Consider the following 27,354-nt stretch of genomic DNA (forward strand, 5'->3'; position numbering starts at 1 on the left):
AAATGTTGCTAACTTCTGTGCACTTCCTTTTAAAAAAGTATTTTTATCCTTTGGAGTTACACAATTTCCCAATTGTGGGAAATGCAGCTAAAGTAATGTCAGAAATAAAAGGATAAATTTCAGTTACGTTCCTGCAACACAGTTTTTTAAGGTCTGTTGACATCTAATGTGTCACCAGGTGTTAATTTAAACATTTTTTACTATATGTTTTAATGTGTCCGCATTCCTTTCCATTCTGTTGAATGGAAATATAATCCACCCCCTACCTGAAAAAAACAGTGCTTCACATCCTAGTGTGTTTGCTTATTAGAGTAACTCGTTCATTTTGGATTACAGCTACATGAGTACTTTTAATGTGTTGTTAGGACCTTTCGTGTCATTCATGACCATGCCTGCACAGTTAATGCAAATGTCTGATTTTACACTTGATTAATGTCTGAGCTTATTACTTCATGCTGTACTTTAGGATTAAAACAAAAGCCTTAAAATTAGTAAGGCAATGCTACTGCTCAATTTGGAGCACACTACATCATGGAGAATCATTTACCCTCTACTTCTAGGGCTCCTGGTTACCATAATCTTTGTGGTTGGTTTATGTGCATAGGCAAATAACTTCTTCTAGGGAAGCTAATATGTATGTTGGAGGGTTACATAGCTTTCCTGAGCAAAGGTATACTTCAATCCATCACAAAATCTTGAAAGCCAAAAGCCATGTAATACCTTTTATTAAGAGCAACCAAAATAATACAAGACAGTGTGCAAGTTTTTCAGAATTCCTCAAAGGAATCATAGAATCACGAAGTAGGAAGGGGTCTTACAGACCATCTAGTCCAACCCCCTGCCCAATGCAGGAGCAGCATAAAGTGTTTACTCAGCCACTCCTTGAAGACTGCCACTGAGGGGGAATTCACCACATCCCCAGGCAGCCGATTCCATTACTGAATTATTTTTAGCTCATTGGTTCCAGTGATGTGGTGTGGAAATTTTTGTGAAATGGGAAATTTTCCAGTGTGTTTTAGGCAGCGAAACTTCAATTTCTAAAGATTTGTTGTTGCATAAAATTAGTAACAATGAATGGGTGCTATTGCTAATACAATATTAGGCAAGCTCGTCAGACGTAATTAATGTTTTTAGGGGATTATCCTTATGAATTCTCTGGAAATGTACAACCACAAATATATACAGTAATCTAAAGAAAAATTATTCTATAAATTCATTTGAATGGGTGTGCTGGTTAATCCAAAACTAAATTCTTTATCATTTTTAATACATTTATTTATAATTCTTTAGAAATCTCCACTCAGATGATATTACCACCATTTGCTATAGTGGTGGTGGTAGAGAGTGCCCTGAAGTCATAGGCTACTTATAGCAAGAGACTAACGGAGGTGGTTTGCCATTGCTTGCCTCTGCAAGCCTGGTCTTCGTTGGAGGTCTCCCATCCAATTACTAACCAAGGCAAGATCAGGCTCTCCTGGGCTATCCAGGTCAGGGGATTCTGCTACAGAAATAACAAGTAATACCGTGGAGTGACAGTGAAACTGAGGTGCCCTATTCGCTTCTGCAGATGCAAGTTACATTCTGTTAAAATAGATGGGTGGACACCCACACCACGCAGTTCTTTTGGGGTGCTAAAAATGAGTTTGTCAACAATATTGAATATTTGAACTTTTAATTAAATTTAAACTTTTAATTAAATTTAAACAATGTAACATTTAAACAAGCACATGCTAGATTGTCTTCAAAGTTTTACAAGCATTAGTCCAATAAAAATAATTTCCACAAAAAGCTCTAGATTTATTTGAATATACTGTGTTTAAGTCACAAGTAATGTTTTTCCTAATAAAATATTTCAGCTCATCTTTTTGTTGATGGGAGAGGGGGAGAGATAACATTAAGAGTGAGAGTGTGGTGTAGTGGTGAGAGTAGGACTAGGATTTGGGAGACCCAGGTTCAAATCCTCATTCTGCCATGGACGCTCGCCTTGTACTGAGAGACCGTCAGCCAGTCACACGCTCTCAACCTAACCTACCTCACAGAGTTGTTGTGAGGACTAAATGGGGAAAAGGAGAATAGGAGACTTTGGGTCCCCACTGGGGAGAAAAGACAGCATATAAATATAAATAAATAATATAGGGGAAGTTTTAAATTTTGTTTTCTAAATATGGTGGAGTGGTAGAAAGTGCCCTCAAGTCATAGTCGACTTATGGCAGCCCCTAGTGGGGTTTTCATGGCAAGAGACAGAGGTGGCTTGCCATCGCTTGCCTCTACAATCCTGGTCTTCGATGAAGGTCTCCCATCCAATTACTATCCAAGGCTGACCCTGCTTAGCTTTTAAAATCTGACAAAAACAGGCTCACATGGGCTATCTGGGTTAGGGCTAGTAAATATGAGTCAAAGTAAATTTGCTAAGTCAGATCGTACTCTATTCAGGGCATCAGATAATTTTCTGAATTATTTTTTTTCTGGAAAATCCACTTAACTGGTTAAAATAGATCACCTATTAACTGTTCTAAAGCTGGTAGCCAATAGGTTTTTTCCCTATAAATATATCTGAAACATTTTTTAAAAGTCTTTGTGAGTGTGCTACAAGTCATCAATATGCTCCTGAATTATGGCAACCCTGTGAATGAAAGACCTCCAAAACATCCTATTATGAACAGCCTTGCTCAGATCTTCCGCTTTTCCTACTGCCTTCCACTTTTCGTAGCATTATTGGCTTTTCCCAAGAGTCTCGTCTTATGATGTGACCAAAGTATGATAGCTTCAGTTTTGTCATTTTAGCTTCCACAGGGAATTCAGGCTTGAATAACCCAGTTACTTGTCTTTTTGGCTATCCATGGTATCAACAGAACTCTCCTCCAGAATCACATCGCAGATGAATAAATTTTCTTCCTATCAGCTCTCTTCACCATCCAACTTTCACATCCATATCTAGTAATGGGGAATACCACAGTGTAGATTATCTTGAACTTGGTCCCCAGAGAAACATCCTTACCCTTGAGGATCTTTTCTGGTTCCTTCATGGCTACCCTTCTAACTCTCAATCTCATTCTGATTTCTTGGTTACAGTCTCCCTTTGAGTTGATGATTGAGCCAAGGAATAAAAAAAATCTTTTTAACAATTTCAATTTCTTCATAGTCAACTTTAAAATGGTCTCATCATAGGATTATTGAGGTAAGAGATGGTCGAAAGTGGCTTACCATTGCCTTCCTCAGTACAGTACTAACCAGGGTTAGCTGAAGTGTCCCTGCCATTGTCTGTGAAATATCCTCTGCCAGTGGCCGTTTTCAAACTGCTTACCTTCTCTCGGAACGACCCAGAACATCGAGCAAAAAACGCGGAAGATCATGTTTTCTGCCGTGAGATTTGTGCAACATCGTGTGAGAAAACGCAATCTTCTGCGTTTTTTGTGCAGTGTTCTTGGTCATTCTGAGAGAAGGTAAGCAGTGTGAAAACGGCCAGTCACCTTCCACTACTGCTGCTGCCCAGTACCCAGCCTTCAAGAATTCCTCCACTCCCATTACCATTGGAACAATCAATTCTCTTTGGCTGATGTAATCATTGATCCCTGAAGGGGGTTGGTGCATCTTAGTCTGGTGGCTCAGCCTTGAGTGTCTCTGCTGGAGTTTAGACACTTAACCAAGTCTGCCCTCCTTAACAGTTATTGCTATCAGCTTCATTGACAAACTCAAACTCCTTCACCATGTTACGGTGAAGAAGCGGAAAGAATCCTTACTCAGTTAATATTCATTGCAATTAATTGTATTTGCAGAGATGACTGCAAGAAACACTTACTGATGTATTAGTTCCAGAGTGAAGCCATGTCAGTATTGCAGCAAAAATAAATAGGACTCTCATAGCACCTTAAAGATGCTTTGCCTAGGAAGGGCAGATTAGAGACCAACAGGGCTTTTTTTCAGCTGGAACGTGGTGGAACTGAGTTCCAGTGAACTGGGGGTGGCAGCTGCTGTGTTTTGCTCTCCTATTGGGAAACTGAGCCATTGCCTGTATCTTGCAATAATGGAAGAGCCATGTTGCATTTGATGAAGTTTTCTCAGCTTAATGCTTATCCTCTAATGGAAAGATGGTCTTCCACGAGGGGAAGAGCACATGCAAGCAGAAGGGTACCTTTTAGAGTTACCAGGTCCCCTTACTCTCCCAGCGAGAGGGGGACCCAGCAAATACCTTCCTAGTGCTCCCAGGATGCTCCTTGCATGTGATCCTGCACCAGCGCAGCGATGTCACTTCCAGGAAGTGACATCATCTTGCAAAGCTGAGGAAAGTGCACTCTTCCCAGTGGGGCAATTTGGGCCTTGAATGGGCTTTCTGGGTGGCTCAACAATGACAGTGATGTCATTGCACTGGCCCCGAGTGTGTGCCTGGGTGACCGTTCCCCGCCTTTCCCCCTCACTGGCCAGGGAAGTGGTGGAGGGTGTGTGTGAAAAGTGGGAGCAGGGGATCCCCTGCCCCCACCGGGGGAAAGGAATCCTTAGCACCTTTGGCTCCAACCCTCATTATAGACAAGATTGTCGGAAATATTACACACAACAGTCTTCATGTAATGCTGCTTAAAACCAGAATGAAGACAAAGCTGGAATTCCCCTCAAATGTTCTTGTTCTTCCCTGTTCATGGTCACTGGTAGGAGCTTTCATTTTCTATGATGTTTGGATTACAAAGATTTTTAGAAAGTTGTTGTACCATATCAGATTAATAAGTGACTTCCTCAAAACTTTTCAAGTCAAAATGATTGAGCAAAATATTTAAAAATGCCCGTAATTAAATACCCGCTGCAAGTTTCAGGCATTTTAAAAGTATTTGTTCACATTCGCAACCATTTTCAAAGGCCTGTCGAGTAAGTTTAGTGATCTCTTCATGTTTTGATGCAATACTTTTTTATACTGATGGTTATTGCTGTTCTATTACCACAACAGAGATGTTTGAAAAGACAAATTTGCTCTGAATGCATATTCAAATTCACATCTGTTTTGTATCATTACTGCTAGAACAAATATATTCCCAATAGATGCTTGCCTGCCTTTAGTAAATTATTTTATCACTGCCAGTTCAGTAAGTCCTAAGTGGTGGTCCACAGGGCTTTTTTTCAGTGGGAACACGGTGGAACGAAGTTCCGGAACCTCTTGAAAATGGTCACATGGCTGGTGGCCCCGCCCCCTGATCTCCAGACAGAGGGGAGTTTAGATTGCCCTCTGCACCACTCAGCTCTGTCTGGAGATCAGGGGGCGGGGCCACCAGCCATGTGACCATTTTCTCCAAGGACAACCCACTGAGTTCCCCCACCTCTTTTCCCAGAAAAAAAGCCCTGGTGGTCCATAAGAGAGGATATTGAGGAATACTTAAATAATTCAAATTTTTGAGTCCAAATGACCCACCTATAGTAAGAGTTGCCAGCTTTATCTGTGTTCTAGCCTGGCCTCTAGATGTGGCTGAGTTTCTACTTCAGGAGTCAATCAGTCCCAATGTAGAGATCCAAGAGAATTAACTATTATTTGAAAAGGTTGACCATTGCATCCCTACATGAGTTTTGACTCCATCCAGTCAAAAGACATTCTAGAACTGTGTCTTAAGCAGAAATCTAAGGGATAACTCCCCTGAGCATGGCTACTCTTTGCTCTTCCCCACTAAAGGTAAAATTATTTTCCTTTGAGAGAAATGTGTCACCAGACTTAATCCATTTTAAGAACCATTTCCCCCCTTTTTAAAATTCCATTTTGACTCTTTCTTCCAAGCAAGTTCAGGGGGGGCTCCACTCCCCCTTTTCTCTACACACCCCCGCCCCTGTGAAGTAGATTATTTGAAGAGAGAACACCCTGAGAGACCCAAACTAGATAAGATACAAGAAATCATTGATTATTATCTTCCACAGTTTTTTCTTTAAAAAGCTAATTAGCAGCCTCAGGCAGCTGCTTTGAAGTCCCGAGTACGAGGAAGGGGGGAGAGTGTGTTTAACTTTCTCTCCCAAGGCCTCTTCCACCATTTAAATAGTCCTTCTGAAGCTGCATAAGGAGAAACAACAAGAACATGTTTGCCATCTATGGAACTGATTTCAGCTTTAGGCGGACAAGAGAAAGAGTCAAATGCCCTGCTCCCTCTAGCTGTCCTTCATCTTGCCTAGGGGCTGCATCTGATGAAGAGAGCTGTGGTTTTCAAAAGCTTATGCTACAATAAAGTTGGTTAGTCTTAACTGGACTCTTTACTATTTTGCAACTACAGACTAACACGGCTAAGTCCTCTGGCTGAGTAGGGATTTGAATTGGGATCTTCCTAGTCAAAATTCCGCAAATGGTAGCTGGCTGTTCCACCACAGTTGGGTTCCCTGCTCCCTTTATTCAGTCACTTTATCAACATTTACTGTAGAAAAAAGTGAACAGAACTGAAAACAAAACCTCCGCGAAACTGTTAGATGCCAGGAAACTGAGTAATCTGAAACTCTGCCCTCCAAACAGGACACCCTGTTCTCCAGAACACACAACTCTTGGCCATTTCTCCTCCCACCCTTTGTAAGAAGAGATTGCTCATAAACTTTACTCTCAATTTGTTCATTACAAATGCGAGTGACTGTGAGTTCGGGAGCAGCTTGCAGTGTGCTTCCTATCTACTACGGTCTGCTAGCAGTGGGCTTTTTTCCAGAAAAAAACCTGGGAGAGAAAGGGAATGCACACCACTGGGGTTTTATCCATATCGTATTTGTCAGCTGTGCTTCCTTTAACCTGGCAGAAAACAGGTCAATGATTATTCCATGATGGACCCTGGGCCAGTAACTCTTGGCTAGATAATGGCTTTTTATTGGGACGAGGATGGTTTTAGTGCAGATTCAGAGCACAATCCTATGCAGAAACGAGTCTTGGAGCATTCAAGAGGACTTGCTCTTGAGTAAGTGTATGAAGATCTGCAGTCACAGTAGCCAGGCCCCACAGAATTGTGCAACCAAGTTCAGCGTTCCCAAGAGGATGTTGGCCTTCTGTTTCTTGAATAGTATGCTGCTTGGCAAACTACTTTTGACACTAAAAGTTTATTCAAAGTTTTTTAAAAAAAACTGAGCATGTCCTTAGGCACATGTACACTAACTTTTTGGAGTCCAGCATTTTATCTCAGCTTGGTGAACCCCAACATGGTGCCCACGGCCATTAGGAGTCCGTGGGTGGGTTTCCTGGCTCCTGCTTCAATCTCCTGTATGTTGGTTCTGACTGTGCTGTAGCACAGTGGTTAAGTGGTTGGGCTGCGAATCAGCACTCTACTGGTTCAAATCCCACTCCTGCCGTGATCTCAGAAGGTGGCCTTGGGTAAGCCACTCCTCTCAGTCCCAGCTCCCCGGCTGTACTGTGGGGATAATAATAACACTAACTTGTTCACCACTCTGGGTGAGGCACTAATCTGTCTAGAAGAGCAGTATGTGAGCGCAGTTGTTGTTGTTGTTGTTGTTGTTACTACTATTACTACTACTACTACTACTACCACCATCACCCTGACAGGTGTGAAACACGGGACAATAATAGTCAGTATGGCTGCACTGGGAGCTGTGCTGGACAGAGTTCTTCAGACAGGGGCAGGGCTTTTTTTCAGGGGGAATGCAGGGGAATGGAGTTCCGGAACCTCTTGAAAATGGTCACATGGCTGGTGGCCCCGCCCCCTGATCTCCAGACAGAGGGGAGTTTAGATTGCCCTCCGCACTGCTCGGCGGTGCGGAGGGCAATCTCAACTCCCCTCTGTCTGGAGATCAGGGGGCGGGGCCACCAGCCATGTGACCATTTTCTCTGAGGGCAACCCACTGAGTTCCACCACCTCTTTCCCCAGAAAAAAAGCCCTGGACAGGGGTAAGAGAAGTGATGAGAGAAGGAGCCCAGTTCCTAGCTGTTATCTCCCTTATTCTTGTAATGGGATTCAGGTCCTCTTGGTTCCTCAAGAACTGGTCCCAGCCTCTTATGAAGGAGCTCAGTGTGTTTACTTATATATTATACCAGTTGTCACTAGAAGCACAAACCACAACCACTTTAGCAGCCATCTTACAAAAACTGCCCTTCTCTCAGACTCCACCGATAGGCAGATGGCCTCTTCTCCAAACATGACCTCTTTATTAATCCTTTGGTATACTCTTTGCCTTCCACCCCCCAGCTGCCTCCTCCTCTGGCTAATGGTGCCTCCTCACGTAGCCATGAGCTGCCTGCTTATTCACCTCTGGAGGCCATTATATGCCCGCTCTGCTCTCTTTCCCCTCAGTTTGCCCTGCAGCTGTGACGGGGGTTGGGTGAATCCTCTCCCATTTCTCACGGCTATGCTCTCTTTACCTCATGAAATAAAAGGAAGGGGGTTTTAGATGCCAAGTCTCACGACCATTCTGGAGAGATGTGCCCTTGTTCACGTCACTCCCCAAGCATCTTCAGGGTTCCCTTGCGTGAGCACCCTCTTGCTCTCTCTTACCTCGGGAAAGTCCCAAAGAAAAGAAAAGGCAGAACGAAAGGTAGTGGCATTCTTGGCTTCACTCTTTGTGATCTTTTCTGCTGTTATTATTGTTTGTGTTTTACTTTTTAAAAGTAGGGAGAATGGTAGTTAGCTTGGGGCAAACGCATGTAAGTACTAAACTGACAGGTTGCCCAACATGCATGAACTGCTGGGGGTCTGTAAAAGGGACTCATTCTCTGGAGCCCAGTCTGTTTGGTTCTGACTTTTGGGGTAAGGAAAAGGGGGAGTGGAGAAGCAGGCAAGGGAAGTACTTGTTTGCTGCAATATGTATTAGTTTGGCAAGGAAAATTAAAGGAAGGTCTTTTAGCAAATCCTGTGGAGTGAAGGAGATGCTTTGGTGTTGGGACTGAGGAGCAAATGTTAGCTTCACATCAGTAGGGGCAGACTGGCTATTGGACTTACAGGAGGAGTTCCCGGTGGCCGTTGCCCTGAAGGACTATGAACCAACTAGCTGTGTTAATGCTTCAGAGATCACTTGACTCGCCAGTGGTGTCAACTGACCCACTGCCACCTCCTAGACCACTGGCAGTTTGCAGAGGGTGGCAATGGGTAGGATTGCCAGCACTACCTCGGCAAACGCTGGGAGATTTTGTGGGCAGAGTCTGGGTAGAATGGAGTTTGGGGGAGGATCTTGTCACTTCCAGGTGACAGTCTAGGAATTTCACCTGATCCCTATGGTAAACACCATAGTGATGTGGGGAAATTCCTACGGCATTGCTATGGAGGCCCTTTTCCAGCTGTTTTTTGTCCTGTTTCTTGAGGACAGGGGATTGGGGCCAAGAATGAGGTTTGCCTGTTGTGGACAGGCAAATGACAAGCCAACAACGAGTAAGCCGATATCCATCGCTGGGGCAGTGCTGCCGACTGTAGTGCCAAAGCAGCCACTCACAACTGTTTCACAATGCGACAGCAGTGGCACTTGACCCCATGGAGAATCTCTAAGGTATACGGTGACACAGCAGGTGATTGCAGTTATCATTCCCAGGGCTTTTTTTCTGAGGAAAGAGGTGGTGGAACTCAGTGGGTTGCCCTCGGAGAAAATGGTCACATGGCTGGTGGCCCCGCCCCCTGATCTCCAGACAGAGGGGAGTTTAGATCGCCGGCGCAGAGGGCGATCTCAACTCCCCTCTGTCTGGAGATCAGGGGGCGGGGCCACCAGCCATGTGACCATTTTCAAGAGGTTCCGGAACTGTGTTCCACCACGTTCCAGCTGAAAAAAAGCCCTGATCATTCCAAAGAAAAAGGCATGTGGTGGTTATGTGATAGGGCACAGATCTTTTGGAAATGCGTTAAGGGTACTTATATGGGAGATGTTAAGCACTGACTTATTTTCAAAAGCTGAAATTTTCCTTCTGAACATTGTGAATGCCCTCTAGCAGACCATGATACTACATTTGTTAACTGTGACCAGGTCCATTCTTACCCAATACTGAAAGTCTTTATCTTCGCTGAATAAAATATAATGGCTGGTAAACATTTGGGATATAATAAAAATGGTAAAAGGGACTGCACTGAAAGACTTCGAAGGCTTAAAAAACTGGAAATGTTGTTGACTGCCAATGTTTTGTTATATTGAGAAGGAGTTCCTGGGGTGAAAATAGTTATGACTTTTCATGTTATATATGTTATATATCTACAGCATGGTGATGTCCTTGTAGTTTTCTATTTTTTTACTATTCTAAAATATATTTTAAAAAGAGAAAATAAAAATATCAAATAATCAACATACATAAAATTTCGTTATATGAGGTCATAGATCCAGAGAAGTTAGCTGTGTTAGTCTGTAGCTGCAAAATAGTAAAAAAAAAAAACAGTAGCACCTTTAAGATTAACCAATTTTATTGAGGCATCTGATGATGCGTCTGACAAAGAGAGCTGTGATTCTCAAAAGCTTATACCTCGATAAAGTTGGTTAGTCTTAAAGGTGCTACTGGACTTTTTACCATTATATGACGGTATATTTTATTATGTATATAGATGAGCCCTTGAATTCTGTTCCTAATCTTATGTCCCTAATACACATGTCAAAATGTTTGTTGGGGCATTCTGTACATTGGTCCATATCAGAACTAATTCCATTACAAAAAGCTTGCTCACGATCCATTTTTCCTTCACATGTTTCAGTCTTCCATGGTGTTCCATACTCTCAAAATGGCACGCTTTACATAATGATTATTAAACTCTGCATTGGCCTTAACTTTGTCATGCCATAGATACCCATGCCACTCAAATTTTAAGTCATGCCCTTCAAGATCCAATAGTCTTCTCTTTTTTTAACATTATCCATTCCTTCATCCAAACTAAACAGTTGGCCACAAAATATAATCTTAAATCTGGTAGGCCCAAACTTTCTGTGTATCTTTCCTCCATTTTCCAGTATTTCACAATGACAATGTATTCCGCCCTGAGCCTTCTGTGGGGATGGCGGGGTATAAATCAAAATAAATAAATAAATACATATATTCCCAGGGCTTTGCTGGATTTTTTGCTAGCATTCAGTGACATCACCTGGGATATTGTGACAAAAGGATTAAACGAGAAACTGGAATTATAATTTAGATTAAAACATTAACTGAATACTAGATGTGAAAAGTATTTATTAACATAGCATAGGATTTTAAAATCTTCTCATCTCCTGTTTCTATCAGTTGCTAAAATCTTGCTTTATGTATTAAAAGATACTCCATGCCTGAATTTCATCTCCCTGCCCGGGCCTTTGGAACTTTACATTAGAATGTAAAAACTTTGCCTGTTCCTTTGCTTTCTCATTGGTAAAGGGCATGTCCAGATTAGAGAGATAAACCAAAGCAAAAGGGAAGGCAGAATATCTCAGGAGCAGGTTGGAAAATCGAAATGGCAGCAAGACAAGATGAGTGTGGCCTCTGTGTCACTCCAAGCCAGCACAACAGGGGCCTGCTCAACTTGGACCTGGCCAGGGGAGCCCGGCTGGCATGGATAAGACAACAGCTGAGCTGACCCCCTTGGTGGGCACTGCTGAGCAGCCCCTGCAGAGGTGGCAGAGCTACTGGGGCTTGGCTATGTTTCTGGCAGTGGCCTGCAAGGAACTTCCCCAAGCAGAGTCTCTCTACATGAGACATCTGACATGTGAAGATCATGTGTCGGGAGATGCAATGGTAGCCAGGAAGGATAGTTTAAAAAGACAGAGCTGCTGACAGGGCAGAGGCTTTGCTATGCGCTGGAGCTGTATAAAGGGCTGTGAAATGCCAGAAGCGAAACTTCTATTATAACCTATTATGTTATATAACCTCACCTATTATAACCTCTCCAGGTCCATGCCTGGCTCTGGAAGGCAGCTCTAACAAATTTCCATTCCTGGCTGCCCTCTGGTTGTGATCCCACCAGTTTTAAGATGGAGAGGTGAAATTGACAGAGCCTTCCTGGAGGAGAAGATGAAATTAGCAATCCATCTGACCAGCAATCTCTGCTGCTTCTCTCTTTTTCAGTTATGCTTTCCGGCTAACACTGCATCTCCCTACACTTGACGAACACATGCCAAGGCGTCTCGTGTAGAGAGACTCTAAGTTAAATGGCTATCCTGCCCCTGACCAGTGTATAGGGGGAGCCCAGTCAGGTGTTCCTTTGACAGACACTCATTTTGCTCAGTTCCATCTGCCTTGTTGTGCCACAGCAGCATAAAAGAAGATTAAATAAAATGAAATAATACTTTGTGTTCATATAGCATTCCCTGAGGAACGCTATATGAATACACTTCTCACTGCACACTTCAAAGCACTTCACATATATTATCCTGAGAATAATTCTGAAAAGTGAGAGTAGTATTAACCCCCGTATTGCAGGCAATGGTTCTAAGGCTGGAGGGAGAGAAGAGAGGCTTGTCTAATTCCATCTATACCAGTCTGAAAGCGAGACCTTCTGGTTCAGTTTGTAGTGCCATCCTAAGAAGAATTGCACCCTTCTATGATCGCGGACTCAGAAAGGTGTAACTTTGCTTAGGATGGCACTGCCAGTCTCTTTAAAGCCCAACGCTACATTTGCTTCAAAGGGCAGCAGCTCTTATTTTGCATTTTGAAGATAACACAGCCCTTCTAAATAATTCCTTACACTGATTTATAGTGCAGAACTGATGCAGGGAGAAAATAATATGCTGGACAGAACTGTGCAAACTTAGAGCAAGGAATTATTTTGAAGCAACATGTATTGCCAAAGCAAGTGAGCCTTTATTTTATGGCACCTGATGGCATTTTCTACCACCGGTGGAGCCAAGAAGCATTTTGCCTTTGCTTTTATTTCTTGTCCTAATCAGAGACTCATTTATTGAAACAAGAGAAAATTGCTAGGCTAAAATATTCCGGCAGAGGGCAGCATAAGAACGATTGTGCTGATGTGGTGAAGATAGAATCGCAACAGCTTTAAAGCCCTGTGTTGCTTGGCAGCATTTGAATGGTTCAGACGGAAAACCATGGCCTGTCAAGTAATCTGTACTGGGGCCTGAACACCACAAAAACTTGCATTTTACTAAATTATGTCAATGATGCACCAGATTGCCTCTAGCCCGCCTGATCCCCCATCTTGCTGTACAGCAGAGGAGCAATATGTGGGGAAGGGGTGCTTGGAGGCTTCCGTATCTCCACCTGCCTGCTGCTCCTTCTCTGGAAACCACCTCCATAAACACACGCCACTTTACAGCAGTTCAGTATCACTTTGCACTTGAAAACACCTGTCTGTTGATGCCAGGTCTAGTTCTGCCTGCAGGTCACTGGCATGCAGGGCTTTTTTTCAGCGGGAACGTGGTGGAACGGAGTTCCAGCACCTGTTGAAAATGGTCACATGGCTGGTGGCCCCGCCCCCTGATCTCCAGACAGAGGGGAGTTGAGATTGCCCTCCACGCAGCAGCGCAGAGGGCAATCTCAACTCCCCTCTGTCTGGAGATCAGGGGGTGGGGCCACCAGCCATGTGACCATTTTCTCTGAGGACAACCCACTGAGTTCCACCACCTCTTTCCCCAGAAAAAAAGCCCTGCTGGCATGGGACCCGAAAAGCTGGTAGGAAATCTGCAGATTCGTCAGGCCTCCCGCGAACCATTCTGGCACTGCAATTGATCAAATTCCATCTCTGACCAGCAGATTCTGGACTTGGCTCCGCATGTGACCCACCAGCTCTGCCTGCCTCCTCCCAAGAATACGGAGAAGGGAATTTGTTAAAGCAAAAACTGACAATCCTGGTTGTGAAGCCTTTCCCCGGGTTTTAAGACAAAGACTGACTAGGTTTGCCTTGCTACTATTTGCCACAAGGAGGGAATAACTGCCCAGTTCATGTTGCTATGGACAAAATCCCCAAATTATAAACCTCATGACTGAGTGCAGGGTGTTTTCTTTCAACTCTAACAATTAAAACCATAATCTGTAAACTAATCTGTAAAATGAGCTTAGACCAGAGTAACTGCATTTAGGACTGTACTGTTAGTTTACCTACAGCAGCTAAAGCTTGTGTGGAAGCTGACTGGGGGGAAAGTCAAAACCATTTTCAATTATAAATATCAGAAAATTTGGGAAATTGTGAAAACAACAAAAGTTACTTATGGAAGATCTAATACTGTGTTTAGTAATGTAGGCAGTTGGTTTGTATAGAAATGGAATATGTTGATCATGTTTTGGAAGAATAAATTCTAAGGTGAAGCTTACCTCTTGTATCTTTTGCCTAGACACATTCTTGTGGGTTACTTATTGTATTACTGTTGGTGGAAAGTGCTGTCCAGTCGTAGCCAGCCTATGGTTTGCCATTTCCTGCTTCTGCATAGTGACCCTGGTCTTCCTTGGTGGTCTCTTATCCAATGGTTAACCAAGGCTGGACTCTGCTTAGCTTCTGACATCTGCGGAGAATGGAGCATTCAAGCATACTGTTAGAAATCATTGAAAGCTCCAGAGAAAGGGTTGGATCCCATAGAAGATTTCCACTGACAGAATGGGAAGGGTGGAGAGTTTTAGTCCAATTTCCCCCTCCCGCTGCAGACCTTTGATCTCACCTTCATGCAAGCCCTATCCCCCAGAATCAGCATTTGGGGTGGGGTGGGAAGGGAACAATTCTCGCTGATGAAAAGCTTTCTGTCAGCAGATACTTTCATCAAGATTGGAGCCACAGTGGTTCAGCCACTCCATAGTTACCCTGGACTTCCTTGGTAATTTCCCATCCAAGTACTAACCAGGGCTGACCCTGCTCAGTTTCTGAGATCTAATGAGGTTGGGCTAGGCTGGGCTATCCATGTCAGGGGCTTCAGAATTGCAGAAAATGATCGGAAGATACTGATTTGCCCATTGCAACAGGAGTTGAGATCAAATTTTTTATGCTCATTTCAGAACGGACAAGAGCAATTTCAAGCAACTCTCCTGTTTTTCCTTTGCTCTTAAATATCTGAAATATTTTGGTACTTGTAATAATTCAACTATGTCAGAAGAAAAAAAATAACCTTGCACTTTGTATATAGTGTTCAATACACTGCTGCGGGTTACCAAACACAGCAATATGTTTTTTAAAGAGTAGTACTGGCTACCTTTAACACCAGCCCTTCCTGATACAGGAAAAGGAATTATAGTTACAGTAATTTCACTAGTTATTGCAACACTTCCTTTTTAGTACAGTTTCCTTCCCTTCCTGTCTAGTAGGGACTTTTCAGCTGAGAAAAAAAAGGGGGGGCAAAGATAATGCAGACATTTGTTGTGTATGCTACCGCTTTCTCCCTCTGAGGCGGAGGACATCTTGGGTGATTCCCACCGTCCAATCGGGGAGGCAGGAAGTTGATAAACCTTCTTCCTCTTCCTCTGGTAGGTGGGATCACCCACAGCTTCTCCAGTTCTTTTCCTGCCTCAGGGGAGAGCAGTAGCCTTTAGGCTAGCTAGGCTATCCTTGCTATTTTTTCTCTGTTTTTTCCTTCTTATTCTACTTACCCTTTCCTTTACTTCAGCCTTTCTGGTGTTTCTTTTTGTGCTCCTGTTGTTCCCTTCTGTGTCTTCCTCACTGTCCCCTTTCTAATTGGGGAATCAGAAGAAGAGCGAGCCAGGAGCCAGGATGATGTCAAGGGGGTCATCCGACTCCGAAGACTCCTTTCTGGATAAGGCAGAGGGCTGCCTTCCCGGGGCCGTTCTGCCGACGGCGGGAAAAAGCCCTGCCGGTGCCGACGTGACGCGCAGTCACGATCAGCTTCCCGGTGAAGAAGCTGCAGGGACCGGGCAGCCTCCCCAGAAACGCCCTCGTCTGCCTTCCAAGAAGCCAGAGAGGGCAGGATCTCAGAAGAAGAGCGGAGAGGGCGGCCGGAAGAAGGGAGGCCCGGATTCGGCGGCAAACGCGGCTAGCTGTGGTTTCCCGCCAAAAACGAATGACGCGGTTCCCAACCTCCCGGCGGGAGATCTTGGACCCGGGACGAGCTCCAGCGGACAGGGCCACACCGCAGACGTTCCAGGAGCACAAGTAAGTGATCCATCGGATGGCGTGTCTCCCCAGGTCCTGGCAGCCATCAGGAAGTCCCTCAGGGAAGAAATCCTGGCTCTGAGCCAGGCACACCTTCCTGACCCCTCCTCTCCCACCACCTCCTCTGCACAACAGGGACCCTCGGGCCTCCCCTCACCGAATAGACCCTGGCCCACCAAGGCAGCCAAAAAACAAACCCGGAGCACTGCCAGAGAGCCCTCCGGCTGGGTCAGCGAGGAACAGTCCATCAGTGAGGTTTCTGAGGAGGGAGAATTCCTCTCTGAGGAGGAACAGGAGACTGACTCCAATATTCCCCAGCAATCTAATAGACTTTTCCTGATGGAAGACTATCAATACCTACTGGCTAAGACTCTATCTGCCTTAGACTTAAAAGACCCAGTAGAAGGGGAGGAGGAGGAGGAGGTTCCAAGACCATCAGGCCAGAAATCCCGGCCCAAGGGAAACAAGGAGTTTTTCCCTAGATCTGATACCAGAGCCAAAGTGTTTCCATTCCCAGAGTACTTTGAGCGCCAGCTGAGGGCAGAGTGGTCTGCACCGGCAGCTACAAAGCAGGTGCCCAATTATCTTAAAAAGCTATATGTGTTGCCTAATTTTGTGGACGAGTTCTTACAGGTCCCTGCCATCGATGCACCAGTGGCCGCATTACAATCTCAAGGGCTACTATCGGAGGATGGTCAAGGCAACATCAGGGACGGTCTGGATAAAAAAGGGGAAGCCGTCTTAAAAAGAGCTCATGAGACCATGGCTACCTCCATCAAAGCCTCTGCCATCGCGTCCATGGTGTCCAGGGCCTCGGTGGTGTGGATACGAAGGCTATTGCAGTTGCTTCCGGACAACAACAGAAGACTCATGGAGGGAGCCAACCGAATTCTGAAGGCGTGCACCTTCGTTTCTGATGCCACACTGGACGCTCTATCGCTGTCTTCCAGGGCCATGGCGTCTTCAGTAGCAGCTAGAAGGCTCCTGTGGCTTAGAGCCTGGCCCGCTGACCTGCAAGCAAAGCTGATACTGGCTTCGTACCCTTTCCAAGGGGGAAAACTGTTTGGGGACCAACTGGAAAAAATTCTGATCGAAACAAGGGACAAGAAGAAGGCCTTGCCCAAGGCCCTGAAGCAATCCTCAAGGAGAAACTACAATTATCATCCCTTCCGAACCCAGCATACGCTTCCTAGGAACAGACCAGACCAAAGACGTTCCTGGAATGTGGCCAGAAACCAACCTAGAAGGTCCAACCCTCACCCCAGATTCAACAGGGCTCAGGGCATGCGTGGCACCAGGCCAGATCCGGAGGACAAGGGTCACAAACCCTGACTATCTTCGCATCCCGGTGGGGGGAAGACTGCTCTTATTTCACCAGGCTTGGACGGACTCCAAAGCGGACGCGTGGTCCTTGGAGGTTGTCTCCAATGGCTACTCCATAGAGTTCGCCTCCATTCCACGGGAGCGCTACATCATCTCCCCACTGAGAAGGAACCAACACAGAAGGGCCATTACCCTGCAAGCCGTTCGCCACCTGTTAGAAATAAGAGCAATCGAACCGGTGCCACCAGCCGAGAAGGGTCACGGAGTGTATTCCATCGTCTTCACGGTCCCCAAAAGGAATGGGGACTGGCGTGCCATTCTCGATCTCAAATACGTAAACAAGCACATCAAACTGAGACGCTTCAGAATGGAGACACTCCGATCCATTGCAGAGGCTCTACGGAAGGGAGAGTTCTTGACGTCTATCGACCTGACCGAGGCCTACCTTCACGTCCCGATTACACCAGCTCATCGGAAGTTCCTCAGGTTCGCCATCCACACAGACCACTTTCAATTCAGAGCACTCCCCTTCGGGTTGGCTACCGCACCCAGGGTGTTTACCAAGCTCCTAGTGGTACCCATTGTCCAACTAAGGGAGAGGGGCGTACACGTGCACCCGTACTTGGACGACATCCTAATAAGATCCTCCTCCAAAGCTTCATCAGAAAAGGAGACGGCCTACACGATAGACTTCCTGGAGTCTCACGGTTTTCTTATAAACCGAGACAAGTGCTCACTAACCCCATCCCAGAGACTGGAACATCTGGGGTTAATAATAGACACCAAAGAGGGAGCCTTCTTCCTCCCAGAAGACAAGAGAGCCAAGACCAGAAAACTGACCTTACAAACGATCCAACAACGATCCTCGTCACTGATGGAGCTGTCAAAGCTCAGTGGACTCCTAACGGCCAACACGGAGGCTATCTACTGGGGCAAATTCCACGCCAAACCCCTCATATCCTTCTTACGCCCATACCAGTGGCAAATAGCCCAAAAGTCAACCACCAAGGTTCAGATCCCTCAACGAGTGAAGGAAAGTCTCCGATGGTGGACAGTCGACCACAACCTGCGCCAGGGCAGGAGCTTCCTTTCACCACAACTCACGCAGATCTTCACAGACGCCAGTCTGAGGGGCTGGGGAGCAACGCTGAGGGATGTTCCGACTCAGGGGACCTGGTCAGAACAGGAGAGCTTACTTCCAATCAATGTCTTGGAGATGCGGGCGGTCTACCTGGCACTGATCCGCTTCAGGGACATGCTGGCCGGGGACCATGTTCTAGTCCGGACAGACAATGTAGCGGCCAAGACATATATCAACAAGCAAGGGGGGACCAAATCATCCCGTCTGCAGACGGAAGCAGTCAAGATCATGTCTTGGGCAGAAAACAACCTTGCCTCCATTCAAGCGGAACATATCAGGGGTGTCCAGAACACACACGCGGATTGGCTGAGCAGGGAGTCGCTTCACCCAGGAGAGTGGTCTCTCAAGAGGGAAGCCTTCCAGCTACTGATAGAGAGCTTCGGCTGTCCGGAGGTGGATCTCTTCGCGTCTCACCAGAACAGACAGGTACCGAGGTTCTACTCCAGATATTTCCACCCACTGGCGGAAGACACAGACGCACTTACGGCGTCATGGCCAGAGACCCTCCTGTACGCCTTTCCTCCCTTGCCTGTCATTGCCAAGCTACTCCGGAGAATAGGGGAACTCGGAGCCACGGTGATAGTTGTCACCCCCTGGTGGCCCAGAAGGCCGTGGTTCTCTACTCTTCAACGTTTGTCGGTTGCCCCTCCTCTTCACCTGCCGAATTACCCGGACCTGCTCCAGCAGGGCCCGATTTGGCATCCACGCCCAGAGTGGTGGGCGCTGACAGGGTGGAAATTGAGCGGAGCCACCTTCAACTCCAGGGTCTGAATTCCGATGTCATCAACACCCTTCTAGCATCCCGCAAAAAATCCACTGTGCGGATTTACAACAGCACTTGGAAAGCCTTCCATAGGTGGTGCAGGCGCAAGAAAGTGAGCCCTCTGGACGGGTCTGTACGCACCTTGCTGGAATTTCTACAAGAAGGCCTGGACAGGGGACTGAGTCCAGCGACCCTTAAGAGGCAGATTGCAGCGATTGGATCGGTCTGGACAGACAGGAACGGTGCGACGCTCACGTCTCACGTGCTAATTAGGAGGTTTCTCAGAGGTGCCACACTGCTAAAACCACCGACGATGCATCGTTTCCCCACGTGGAGACTAAACGTGGTCCTGACAGCCTTGTCTAAACCTCCATTTGAACCACTACGGCACGTTCCTCTCCGTTGGTTGAAGATCAAAACCATCTTCTTGGTAGCACTCACTTCAGCACGCAGGATCTCTGAGCTGGGCGCCCTGTCGACACGACCAGAACTCTGTGTTTTTCATAAGGATAAGGTGGTATTACGGACAGACCCGACCTTTCTGCCGAAAGCTTATTCCAACTTCCATCGCTCCCAGGAGATCTACCTTCCGTCATTCTGCCCAGAACCTCGGCATCCTAGGGAGAGAGATTGGCATAACCTGGATGTGAGGAGAGCTCTCAAGACGTATCTCTGCAGGACAGAGGAGTTCAGGAAAACGGACTCCTTGTTCATCAACATCTCACAGCCAAAGAAGGGACTCCGTATGTCTCCGTCGGCTATAGCATATAGCATTAAGTCCTGCATTATGGAAGCCTACAAAGCCCTCGGGATGGATGTCCCATCAGGTATTACGGCACATTCAACGAGGAGTGCAGCCACCAACGCGGCCTTGAGAGGAAATGCGTCGGTGGAAGATATCTGCAGGGCAGCCACTTGGTCTTCGGTGTCAACGTTCATCAAACATTACCGGCTACACACAAGTGCTTCGGCTGATGCGGCCTTTGGACGCAGGGTGTTACAACACGTCATAGGAGACGAAGATACAACCCCATCCAGGACATGAGGCACAGCTTTGGGAGCACCCAAGATGTCCTCCGCCTCAGAGGGAGAACGGCCCCTTGGATACTCACCGTGAAGGGTCCTTCTCCTCTGAGGACAGGAGGACATCTTGCCCTCCCTGATCTTCGTCCTACTCCTCCTTGTGTGTGTGATCGCCTGAAGTCCCCCTCTAAGTCGGGGTCCAGGTAGACAGTCACATAACTGACGCTGTTCTTTGCAGTTACGTTGTATATATGTTATTGCTGTTCTTCGCATGCCTGTTTGTTATCTCCTTGCTGTTGAAGTTTTTCTAACACAATGGGTTTTTGTCTAAGAGCATAGTTAGGTACTGCTGAGGGGATTCACCCGAACTGGAGAAGCTGTGGGTGATCCCACCTACCAGAGGAAGAGGAAGAAGGTTTATCAACTTCCTGCCTCCCCGATTGGACGGTGGGAATCACCCAAGATGTCCTCCTGTCCTCAGAGGAGAAGGACCCTTCACGGTGAGTATCCAAGGGGCCGTTCTCCATACCACCCCAGATATATCCCAGAGTCCGTTTAACCTTATATGAGCTTGGACTTTGATATGTGAACGCTGATAATCCCAGATTAATTTTCTGAAAGATTCTTACTTCTCATTCATATATGAATGAACGCTGACAATCCCATTTAGATTACCCGATTACACACTCCTGTTAGCCCCAGCTCCTCAGCTGTATTGTGGGGATAATAATAACCAGGGCTTTTTTTTAGCTGGAACGCGGTGGAATGGAGTTTCGGAACCTTTTGTCTGGAGATCAGGGGGCGGGGCCACCAGCCATGTGACCATTTTCTCCGAGGGCAACCCACTGAGTTCCCCCACCTCTTTTCTCAGAAAAAAAGCCCTGATAATAACACCAACTTATTCACCATTCTGGGTGAGGCACTAACTTGTCTAGAAGAGCGGTATATGTGCAGTTGTTGTTGTTGTGGTTAATGATCACTTATGAATATTCAGCCACCAAATTTGGGGCATTCACTGGAATGGAACTTATTTCTTGACTTCTGCTATACCTTCCTTTCCCCCCCCAATGTGGACCCAAAGCAGCTTCCGCTTCTCTCCTCTGTTTTATCCTTACAGCAACCTTGTGAGGTAAGTTCAGCTGAGCGTCTGTGTTGGTCAGTTAAGCTGTGTAAGTTAGGGTGAGAGTCAACAAGCAGGCTGGCGGTTTGAATCCTCTTGAGCCCCTCGCCCAACACTCTAACCCCCCACACCATGCCAGTGTAAAAAATTAAAGCAAAACACACACAAACCGAGGGCAGCCCTAAGGGCAGAACTCAAACCAACACGCAACAATAGCCCAGGGACCAACAATTCAGTGAAACTACAATAGATACCAAAATTGAAAAATAGTATAATTCTGAATAGTATAATTCCTGGGATACATCTGCCTAAGATCCTCTCTACACCAGAACTGCTTAAGAGGACCACTGTTCACCTTATTGTTTCCACATTGTTTACTGCTACATTGCAGACAGCTTCTGGACTACGCGGACGTCTGACTTTTGGAAAAGACTTGAGAATCTACGGATTGATGGACTGACTTTATTTTCAGTGCCGTGTTTTTGGTCTTGGGAGGCTTGGTCTTGTGAAATTGACTAAGACTGGTCTCTGTACTTATTCCACCGAGATGGTTGTTTGTAATTACATTTAAAGCTACTTTTCACTGTTTCATTGTTCAGAATTATACTATTTTTCAATTTTGGTATCTATTGTAGTTTCACTGAATTGTTGGTCCCTTGGCTATTGTTGTGTGTTGGTGTAAAAAATTACCCTGGAATATGCATTGATTTGACTGCACACAGAGCTTCAGGGGTGCTCCCTAGTCCACACAGAGAGCCTCTCCACAAGTGGCTCCTTAGGAGGGCTCAAACCACAAAGAGGACGCTTGTGGACAAGATAAAAAAGACTGGGCTGGAAGTGTCCCTTTCACCTCAGCTGCAAGTCTATGTAAAGACCCCCATAGAAGTCTGGAGCATGGGGGTCAGGCTCCTCTTTGTAGGCAGCACACGGGCAGGGCCGTATTATTGGAAGGCTGACTAGGCCGAAGCCTAGGGGCCTCACAGGGACTAGGGGCCCATCAAATTTTTTTTACTAAGGCACCCCCCCCACAAAAATTACAATTAATTTATTCTCTTACATAACCTCTATGAATAAGATAATTAACTGCTTCCTTATTGAACTGAAACAAATTGTCTCTTATATTAAAAAAATTATCCATAAATTATATATTTATTTTAAATAAATAATAAAAATCATATTCACTTCAAAATATTACAGTATTGAACAATTATACCCCCCAAATGTGCTTTCCTGAAGAGTTCTACTCGCGCAATAAAAATATATTAAAAAATTGTGAATAGAATTCTTCAGGAGACCCTCAGAATGGATATGGGACTACATACTGTGGTCTAGGACCTACCATACCAGGGTCAGGCTGTCAGCTGTAGCGGGGTGAAAGATTGAAGTGCTGGAGGGGGCCCGAAATACCTGAAAGCCCAGGGGCCCGGCCATGGGTTAATACGGCCCTGCACACAGGAGCACATAATGTTCAGGCAGAGTGAAGTTGGCATGTTGCTCATCCAGACTGCAATGGACGTCATCCTGTAGGTAGTTTGTCTTTGGCAATTTGGCAGCCGTATTTTGGATAACCCACCAGACTGCAGATATTTGAGGAAGCGAAGTCTGGCTCAAACTCTGAGCTTGATATATTTTCTTGGAGAGGAGACGAATGAGAGGTGATATGATAACCATCTTCAAGTACTTGAAGGGGTGCCATATAGAGGATGGTGCGGAGTTGTTTTCTGCTGCCCCAGAAAGTTGGATCAGAACCAATGGATTTTTGGCTAAATCTTCTGGAGGTGGTGGGCTCCCTTTCGGAGGTTTCTAAGTAGAGGTTAGATGGCCATCTGACAGCCATGCTGATTCTGTGAACCTGGGCAGATCATGAGAGGGAGGGCAGGAAAGGTTACATCAGTGTTTGGTTCTCGTGGCCCCTTCTTACACACCCAGGGTAAGGCTAATCGCAACTTTGGGGTCAGGTAGCAATTTCCCCCAGGCCAGTTTGGCTAGGGATCCTGATGGTGTTTTGCCATCTTCTAGGCATGGAACAGAGGTCACTGGGGGTGTGGGGGGGAAGGTAGTTGTGAATTTCCTGCACTGTGCAGGGGGTTGGACTAGATGACCATAGAGATCCCTTCCAACCCTATGATTCTATGATTCATGAAAGCCCATACTGGAAAAAATGTTAGCCTCAAAGATGCCACTGGACTTCTTTTTTGCACAGGAAAAAAAAAGCATTTTTCTGGAGAAAAGAAGGCATGTTTCTTGAAAATATACTGATGTGAGCCATGCCTAGTAAAATGCAACTATTTGGGCAGGGCGGAGCTGAAAGCAACTAGAGCTGGTTTGTTGACTTGGGGGGCGGGGTGGCAAATCTTTGTGGTGCCTGAAAAAACAATGCCAGTACTCAACATTTCACAATCCCTTTTCAGATATCACCAGCCAGCAAGAACTAAATTGCATCCCCCCCAGGCAGTAAGCTCAGCCTTTTGGTGCTTTCTTATCAGCAGCCATGATTTTATTAGGAGGTGGGCCCAGGCTGGAGGTGTTAGACAATGGGCCTTTTCACACTGCTTACCTTCAGTCGCAATGAGCCGGAACATCGCGCAAAAAACGTGGAAGATCGCGTTTTCTTGCGCAAGATTTGCGTGACATCGTTCAAATCTCGCGCGAGAAAACTCGATCTTCCGCTTTTTTTGCGCGATGTTCCGGCTCATTGCGACTGAAGGTAAGCAGTGTGAAAAGGCCCGATGCCTCCCCCACCTATATCTTTCATTTTAGGATCCACAAAAGACAGGAGCAATGGGGAAGCACCCCCAAGTAGATACCATCAACTCCCTCATCCTCTTTCTTAGGATGCCTGACCAAGTGCTGGTAACTTTGGGAAAGATTCACGTAGTCCCAAATCAAAGTTTGCAGCGAAATCCCTGGTGTTGCTTGCTACACACGACTACTGTTGGGTAGTTGTTACAGTGTCAGACTAGGATCTGGGACACCTAGGTTCAAACTCCACCTTGGTCATGGAAGCTTGCTGGGTGACCTCACGGACCCTCAGCCTAAGTAGGGTTGCCAACCTACAGGTAGTGGCTGGAGACCTCCCGCAATTGCAACTGGTCTCCAGGCCACAGAGAAAATAGCTACTATGGGGGGGTGGACTCTATGGAGTTACGCCATGCCAAGGTCCTTTCTCTCCCCAAACCCCACTTTCTCCAGGTTTCTCCCCCCAGATCTCCAGGAATTTCCCAACTTTCTCACAGGGTTATTGTAAGTATGAAATGGAGGAGAGAATGATATAAGTTGCACTGGGGCCCTACTACAGAAAAAGGTGTGGTATAAATAAAGTAAATAAATAAATCTGTCCTCTCCTCCCTAGCCTTGGCTGGTAAATAAAATTGATCAGCTTTTAACGACTACCTGTTTTTTTCTGATGTTCATTTATGCTTTTTACTGCCATTACTGCTTTAAGTTGGTTGATTGGTTTGTAGTATTTTATGTGTAAATTGGGGTTAAACTGAAGGACCTTGAAGGAAAGGTGGGATAGAAGCCTTTAAAAATAATAATTAAGGTAAGCAATGACAAAGAGAACCGCCACGAGATAGGTGGGAAGGGTCCTTGTTAAGGGAATTTTTATCATTTTAATGTCTTTAGCTATATGCCATTCATGCTTGGTTTCTTTTCTATGGCATTATGGGGGTGAAGTTCAGCTGCCTACTTCCTAAATTGTCCTTTCCCCTACTTTCGCTGTTTCTCTTTAGGAATCGCAAAGTAGGTAAAAGATAAGTAAAACAAAGGTGGTGTTTGGAGTTACGATAGGACATAACATTCAAAATGTTTGGATGTTATGGCTTTGATGTGCCAGCAGTCCCTTAGCAAATCACCGATGTCCTCCTCTTAAAGATCACAAGAGGTGCCAGGTGGGTGATAAATGACACCGTTCTAATTGATAGGACCTGCCAGCTTCTTAGAGCCAAGCCACAAGTGATGAATGACACTTGCCTGGCAACTGAACAGACTCACGTGTATTCCTCCCTGTTCACTTGCCCTCCACTTGTGCTCCACTGATCAAGTGGAGCGCAAGTGGAGGGCAAGCGAACAGGGAGGAATACACGTGAGTCTGTTCACTTGCCAGGCAAGTGTCATTCATCACTTGTGGCTTGGCTCTTAGAAATTAGTGACTTACGCTTGTTTGTCTTTTGTAAACCATCCTGTTTTCGTAAACAATTTTCTGATGACTTGGTTTGTAAGAAGGTATGAGAATGAGTGATCTTTGTGAGATATGCACTTCCTCAGACCTATCCATAGTGCATCAGTTTATGTAAGTCTTTTCTCCAATAAACTTCCCTTTTGCCAATATTTGCTGTCTGAGTTCAACTGAGATCTAGTGGCTTGGGTAGGAGACCCCCATTATTGAGACGTAGGGTCTCCCCTCACAGTCCTCGATCATGTTGAACTTGTGGGGCCTTTGAAAATTATGAAAACGGGAAGTAGGTGCTGCCACAATATGGCTGTCGTACGGGCAATCACAAAATGGCTCCCATGATGGGCCAATCATAAAATCTGGACAGTCTGCATTTCTTGCCTCCTCCTACAGTGGAAGCAAACACAGCAACTACCACAAGGGGGCAGTATAATTATCTAAATCTTGTATAAATTTTTAATGTATATTTCAGGCTTTAGAAATTTTCAGAAATTTTAAAGTGCAAAGTGCAACGTGTGAATCATACAAAATATAAAAGGTCATAAACCACAATACATATTCAGTCAATGAACAAGAACAAGTCATTCAAATTATAAACAGTCCAACTGGTGAGAGAAACACTTACTGTTTTCCATATGTCCTTTTCAGAAAGCAGGCCATTCTCCAGATGGAAAAGGAGCTGTAATCAATCTTCAACAACAGCCTACAGTGGAAACAGCTGTTCCTGCAGTTGGTTCCCGGTTCCCGGTTCCATATTCACGGTTCCTAGTTCCACACTCTAGTGCAGGGCTTTTTTTCAGGGGGAACACGGGGGAACGGAGTTCCGGAACCTCTTGAAAATGGTCACATGGCCGGTGGCCCCGCCCCCTGATCTCCAGACAGAGCGGGAGTTGAGATTGCCTTCCGCGCCGCTGAGCGGCGCGGAGGGCAATCTCAACTCCCCTCTGTCTGGAGATCAGGGGGCGGGGCCACCAGCCATGTGACCAGTTTCTCCGAGGACAACCCACTGAGTTCCACCACCTCTTTCCCCAGAAAAAAAGCCCTGCTCTAGTGAGTGCAGGGCTGTGGAATCTGGGGCCATCCAAGATTGTTTGGGGGTACAGAGGGCTCATATCTCTTACTCTACTTCGAAGCTGTTAATTCAAGAACTGGGCTTTGTAGGAGGACCTTCTCACAAACCCAAGTCATCAGAAAACTGTTTACGAAAACAGGATGGTTTACAAAAGACAAACAAGCTTAAGTCAGTAGTTTCTAAGAAGTTGGCAGGTCATATGTCCACTCAGAGGGCAGAGTCTACTGAATACGGAGGTGTATGATGTGTGCTCCTACAGCCTTTATTTTGGGGGTCAGAGCTATTCGATTTCCCCCAATATTTGTGTTTTGCTCTGTGAATAAGGAACTAGGAACTGCAAATAAGGAACTGGGAACTGGGAACCAACTTCAGCTTTGAGCTGCCTCTGGGGGTCTGATGAAGCACCCCCTGCTCCAATGAGGCAGAGAGTAGCCAGGGCTGGCTTTGGGGAGGAAGCAAATATGAGCCAGGAAATTCATTTGTGGGGGGCTATGGTGCTCCTGGGTGCCACAGTTGGAATTACTGGGACTCCGAGGTGATGCTCGGTCTGGGGACAGATGAGTGAGCTCCATCTAAATTTCTGCATTTCCCAGACTTAGATTTCACCCACAATTCTTTGTGCTCACAGGCCTCTAGTTTGCATGAAACAAAAGTTAAGCCACCTTGGGCAGGACCCCGGAGAGAAGCTATATAAATTCTCTAAATAAATAAACAAATAAGGTTTACTCAGTGCTGTTGTGTATCTACTCCAGTGGTTCCCAACCTTTAATTCACTGCTGCCTCCCTTTGGATCTGATGAAGGGAGCTTT

Source organism: Eublepharis macularius, chromosome 9 (assembly GCF_028583425.1).
Source record: "Eublepharis macularius isolate TG4126 chromosome 9, MPM_Emac_v1.0, whole genome shotgun sequence".
Taxonomy (NCBI): domain Eukaryota; kingdom Metazoa; phylum Chordata; class Lepidosauria; order Squamata; family Eublepharidae; genus Eublepharis; species Eublepharis macularius.